The sequence below is a fragment of the Lampetra planeri genome, chromosome 43 (genome assembly GCF_965212315.1).
Source record: "Lampetra planeri chromosome 43, kcLamPlan1.2.h2, whole genome shotgun sequence".
Classification (NCBI taxonomy): domain Eukaryota; kingdom Metazoa; phylum Chordata; class Hyperoartia; order Petromyzontiformes; family Petromyzontidae; genus Lampetra; species Lampetra planeri.
Window position 1 is genome coordinate 591,717 of NC_136149.1, and position 6,821 is coordinate 598,537.

Sequence of the window (6,821 nt, forward strand, 5' to 3'; positions counted from 1 at the left end):
CCTATTTTCAATGAGAAAACGCGGTGTGCATTTGTGTCTTTCGTTCACATAAAGTACTGGTCACAAAAGCTAAGTGTGGGAAGTAATCGCCATTTTCTATACTTTTAAGGCATGAGCAATTAAAAAACAACAGTACCCAGGAACAAACATTGTGTGACGTAGTGTAATCTATTCGGGAGTCTTGCATAGCAGTGTGACCCTCTGGTCCTAGCGCCCAATCGAGGGCAGCACTTTCCCACTCGCTGTGGATACGAGAGTTACAGAGCTGCATGACTATACTGCATAGCCAAACGAAGTGCAAAACAAAATTCGACGGTGACCAGGCTGAGACCATCATCTGGCTACACTTGAGAACCCAGTTTAATCACAGGAAGATTCCTGTGTTCGAACCCAGGATTTCAGCAGTGCTGGTTTCAGCATTCTGCCCTGTGAGCCACACAACGTTTGTGTGACTACATCTACTTGTTTACAGCTTGTACACTTTGTTCTGTTGTATGTTTTTTGTCATAATTTACAGAAAATGCTGAATAAAAAATCATTGTTTTATGTTATTTTGTAGCAAATGATCATGTCCCGATAGTAAAATGCCCTGCCTCAAATGAGCATGGGTCACACTTAATGCGCATGAAGGGTTTAATGAGAAAACGAATCCACGTTACTGTAAAAGTACAACCGCAGGAGGCTTACATGTGGTTACAGTACTGCGCAGTACAACGTCACATTCAATTTGCTGGGGACTGATGGATAGTACAGATATGTGAAAATGTCAGACATGAGAAAAGCGACTGTGGACAAACTGCTCAAAACATGGGGAAATAGACATAAGTGAATCTACACAAGATTAATGTTACATTGTTGTACAGCTTGTGAAGTGGCCGGATTAGGGGACATCCGTAGAGAAGGACAGCCGATGAATGAATGGCCTCTGAGAGGACATCCGCCGTGCAGATCTGTGCAATGAAACAAGTTCGTGAGCAGGTGCCAGGCGCATTGTCGCATGGCGGATTCATAAGAAGATGCGACGTCTTGGGACGACCTTCATCCAGCAGTGGATTGGCCATGGTCCGAGAGCAAGTTCTGTAAAGGTGGCTGCATGAATGGCGCTCATTATTATTTTGCTCTTGCTGCTCCTTCGGATGCCAACACAAGCCCTATTGTGCCCCAAATTCACAACACGGCAGAATTTTATTGAGCAATTGGGATTGCAATCAGCACGCCCACTTTATAAAGCTTGCTCTCTACCCTGTGCCAAGAGCATAGGCAGGTTAGTGAGTGTGTGGAGGTGGGTGACTGAGTGTGTATGTGAGTAGGTGAGAGTGTCTTTGTAAGTAGGTAAGTGAGTGTGTTGTCGGTAGGTGAGAGAGTGTGTATGTAGGTGAGTGAGTGTGTAAGTAGGTAAGTGAGTGAGTGTGTATGTAAGTAGGTGAGTGAGTGGGTATGTAAGTAGGTAGTAAGTGAGTGAGTGTGTATGTGTAGTGATATACTCAGAGACACTAGGAATAGGAGGCACTCTATTTAGTATAGCCTTCACAGGGTTCAAGGAGTAACTCCACTTCAGTCAAGACAGCTAACAGACTGCCTGACTGACAACGCCGAGAAGGTGAAGATGGTGAGGAAGACTCCAGCAGCCCGATGTGATTCCACTCCAAACAACAGCCCCGAACCTTCGCTCGGGGTCCTCTTTTATCCTCCCGGCGTGGCCTCGTTCCGCCCCCGGCCACGCCCCCCTTCTGGTTCAAATAATCGTCACTACGAGTGAGTTCCGGGCTTACCTCACGTACCCCCTCTATCACCTTTGCCCTACATCCCCCTCTCTGATTATCACGTGACCTGCTGACAGACAGGGCTGCTGCAACAGAAGATCCCTTTCTCTGCCAGCAACCCACGCTATGCTCCATAGTGACCCATTCCATGTCACTACATATGTAAGCAGGTGAGTGAGTGAGTGTGTGGGGGGCGGTAGTGTAGCGGTTAGCGCTGCGCTACGAAACCCGGCGACCCGAGTTCGAATCCCGGTCACGGCCAACACCGGTGAGTGAGTGTGTGAATCGGTAAGTAGATGTGTGAGTCGTACTCAGATGGTAAATGTTGTGGATTTATTCTCTAACACACTGGTGTGCTGTACTAGTAACGAATTGGCATGCTTTCTTTACGTGACAAACCTTAAGAAGTTGCTGTGTCGGGTGGTGGCGGGTTTAACGACACATTTATATTTACACGATTTAACCCAAAAAACCCTTATATTATGGATTATATTGGTCGCGAAATCCTATGTGTTAAACAGGTGAGTGAGAGTGTGTGTAGGTAGGTAGGTAGGTTTTGATTCTTTCTACCCATTTGAGGACTCGGTCAACCAGACTGACTGTTTAGCCTCAATAGTACTGTTGTGTTCAACTACCACAGTACAGCTCGCAGTACAGTACTGTACCCCTCTCTGCTTCTTCCCTCGCACTGTACGACTTTGGAATTCCCTTCCATCATCTCTTTTCCCAAGCTGTTACATCCTTGTTCATTTCAATACATGTGTAATGATGACTTGGACGCACTTGTCTTGAGATGGTTTCTTTAATCAGAGGCCACGTGCTCAGACTTGGACAGGCGGAGACCCCACTGCAACAGCCCCGAGTCTCCCGCGCATCTTCCTTATATGCTCAGTGTGTGGCAGTGTGTGTGCTGCGTGTGTGTCAGTGTGTGTGTCAGTGTGTGTGCTCAGTGTGTGAGCTGCGTGTGTGTGTCAGTGTGCTCAGTGTGCGCTGCGTGTGTGTGCTGCGTGTGTGCGCTGCGTGTGTGTGCTCAGTGTGTGCTGCGTGTGTGTGTCAGTGTGTCAGTGCAGCGCCACACCTATTACCATCATTAGAGGAAAAAACGGTGATCCAATCTCCGACCCCCAGGAACAGGTTTGCAGATTTGCTGAGCATTTCTGTGAGGTCCTGGGGGAGGGAAAATCTCTCAGCCAGGAAAACATCATGGCACAAAGTGGGGATAACCCTGCTGAGGCTGCGGTGCCTCAAATATTGGAAGAGGTCACCCCCTGTGAGTGGCTGGCTGAGGTACCAGCTGTTGAGGAAGTACTGAGGGCGATCCGGAGTCTGAGACCAGGGAAGGCACCGGGCAGAGATGATCTCCCAAGCGAAATGCTGAGGGAGGGTGGCGTTTGTGCACAGACTGCCCTATATGACATCATAACAACAGTCTGGACCACTGGACGGGTTCCGCAGGACTGGAAGGATGCCCTGGTGGTCCCCCTCTTTAAGAAGGGGGACCGTACCGACTGTAACAACTACAGGGGCATCTCACTCCTCAGTGTGCCGGGTAAGGTCCTGGCAAGGATTATTCAACATCGCCTTGCTAGGCACGCTGAGGAGTGGCTTGCGGAGCCCCGATGCGGTTTCAGGAAAGGGCGGTCCTGCACAGATGCCATATTTTCTGTCCGTCTGCTACAGCAGAGGTGTAGGGAATTCCAAAAAGACCTACATCTCTGCTTTATTGACCTGGTCAAGGCCTATGATACCATCAGTAGGACTGGGCTCTGGGTTGTTCTTCGTGCTTTCGGAGTCCCTGACCCTCTGCTCACGATCATTAAGGACCTTCATGATGGTGAGCGGGCCCGGGTAAAACTACGTGGCCGGGAGTCGGAGCCTTTCCCTGTACACCTTGGGGTGCGACAGGGATGTCCTCTGGCTCCCACATTATTTAACATCTATTTCGACTGCGTAGTTCGTGAAGCCTTCAATAGCTGTACTGGGGGAATTACCATTTGGTACAGATATAATGGGAGGCTGATCGACGCCCGGGTGCGATCAAGGGATGGCTCCCTATTGGTCAACCACGTTATGTATGCCGATGATTTGGTAATAGCTGCTCATTCAGAAGAGGAGTTGGAGACGCTGCTGCTGAGACTGGAGCGTGCCACTAAGAGGTGGGGCCTTACCATCAGCCCCACCAAAACTAAGCACCTGCCTGGGTATTTTGTACCATCGGGCACTCCACCCCCACAACTCCCAATCGGTGATGGGGCAGTTGTGGAGAGAGTGGAGAGTTTCCCATACCTGGGCAGTGTGCTTATGACCGGCTCCAGTTTATCAGCAGAGGTCTCACTCCGAATCAGTCGAGCGGCAATATCTTTTCATCGGTTGCGTAACGCTGTGTGGAAGCTACCTGGTCTGTCGCTCCGCACGAAGCTTCAGGTCTTCTCGGCCACGGTCATTCCCTCCCTTCTCTACGCTTGCGAAACGTGGACCCCCCTAGTGGAGCATCTTCGCCGGTTGGAAACATTTAGGCTGGCCTGCCTACGATCCATCCTGGGTTTAACCAGGCTGGATTGTGTGAGGAGCTCACAAGTCCTTGAAAGATCTGGGCAAAGTCCCATCAGTGAGCTCCTCCGGCAGGCAAGGCTGCGTTGGCTGGGTCATGTAGCCCGCATGCCCAGCCACCGCATGCCTAAACAGCTTTTGTTCGGCCGGATCGAGGGGGCTAAACGGGCGCGGCACGGGCTAGAGAAGAGATGGAGTGATGTGGTACAGGAGGACGTGGAGCTGAGTGGACTTGCCGATGACTGGTACCAGCGGTGTCAAGATCGGCCTCAGTGGAGGAGGCTCGTGATGGACGCTACTGGGCAGTTGGAGGCAGTCACCCTCCAACAACAACGGAGGGCGGAGGAGCGACGCTCACAACAACGAGCGGAGCGCCGGGTGGCTAAATCACAGCAAGTTGGCACAGTAGGGGGCACAGGTGGTGCATCAGCCAGTCATCTCGGTCATCTCAGTCAGTCGACCCGTGGCACCTGGGTCTGCCCCGTGACCTCCTGCCAGCGGGCGTTCGACACTTCACGTGGCCTCTGGGTGCACATGGCCTGGCACAAGCGTCGTGGTGACGTCACCGCCACTTAGTGGCGAATGGCGGTTGTTGTGTGTCAGTGTGCGCTGTGTGGGGGACAGGGGGGTGTCGCTCCGCGTCCGTGGCACCACAAGGGGCTCGCAATGAGAAGGTTGCGAGCTGTCTTCCTGCGTGGGAGTTAATGAGCCTATCACCTCACTGGGATTGGGGGCCGTCCATAAATGACGTCACACGATTTTGGACGATTTTTGACCCCCCCCGTCGTCACAAAGCTCTGCCTCCCCCCCAAGAAACATGCTTCAAATCGCTTTAAACTATTGCCATTGTAGTGCGTATTCAATGTGGCGCTGCACTCTGATGTTGTAGGAGAAAACATTTATTAAAACGTCTATTTAATTACGTGTCTATATTTATTTAGAGTTGCGCATTTTGATGTGACGTCATATTTCTCAACCCCCCCCTCGTCACATATCGTCACAAATGTCTGACCCCCCCCCCCCCCTTTAGGTGCGTGACGTAATTTATGGACGGCCCCTTGATAAAAACGAGGCCGCTTTAGTAGGGAAGAATTAACCAGTAGTTTATTCTCTTAGGTTTTTTCCGTAAAGTCACGTAGATAAAAAATAAAATTAAAATTAATAAGCTCCCCCCCCCTCCTCCCCCTTAACTTGTATTTAAGAACTTGTATCTCGGAATCTCTGCCTCACTTGATACAGCAAATCTGGCTGTGACGGTCCCACCTGATGACGGAGACTTGTGTTGCCTCCGAAACGTCGTGATGTTTTATTATTTTATTTTTATTATTACTTTTATTAATTTTATTTTTTTACCTACGTGACTTTACCGAAAAAACCTAAGAGTATGAATCCTTGCAGTCACGAAAGCTTCAAATCCAGTAGTTTATTCTGTGGATAGACGCGCCACCGCCATGGGAATGTGGAGCACTGGTTCAGGGCTGTAGATTGATGAGGACCACTTCAAGGCTCACTTTGACGACAGCAGGTAAATCAGCTGAAGTGATTGGGAACTTCTGCAGGCTCATTGGGATGCTGTTTTTCATTATTCAGAATCACTCTAACCTGCTCTTGCTCACCTGTGTATCATTGCAATCATGTGCCGCCTACAATAATTACCATACATGTAACTCGTTTGCTGTTTTCCAGTTGTGACTCTCCAATGATTAGTTTTTCGCTCAGCAACTTGTTATCCTTTAACCGTTGTTTTGAATGCAGAAAGTTGTTCAAATCTCTCCATCGCTTGCTATTATAACCCGTTGTCAGCTCATGAAATTATTTGTGTTCATGCCTTGATCTCTCCAATCCAATGTTTTGTCTTCAAATGTTCCTGTGAATCGGCTTGGTGAGAGAAAGCTCAATTATTTTCTTGCCCCGACTCCTGTTTTCATTCGAATTTGTGCGACTTTCTTCACGCAAGGTCATTGGAACTACTTTAGTGCCATATTTTAAAAATGTTTTTGAAAATATTTTTTACAGCGTTTTCTTATTGAAGCCTGAGGGTTTTGGTAAACTGTTTCATTTTACCGTTCCCACTGCATGAAACGCCTGTGCATGGCCTCCAACCAGCCAGGACATCTCACGGCTGCGTTTCTCAATAAGCCCTCAAGCATGACCCGAAGAATCCTAACGGGTGACGTCACCCGCCCGAGTTCCCTCCCCCTCCTCCCTTATGACGTCACCCCTGCGGCATCCAAAGCGAGGCGGCCCCTCCCCTCACCCACCAAAATCCCCGCCCCGCCCCTCGCTTAATTACCCCCCCCCCCCACCGTGGAACCCCCGGCCCCTCGACCAAAGCAGCCAATGTATTTCATAGACCGGATCGGAGTGCCGCGCTGGGGAGTCGCGGTCACGTGTCGCCCCGGCACCGGCCAACGGTAGGCAAGGCAACAGCGGTCACATGGTGCGAGTGCGGCGGGGTTGTGGGGGGTGTAGGGGGAGGGGCTCGCGGAGGTGGGGCTTGTGGAGAAG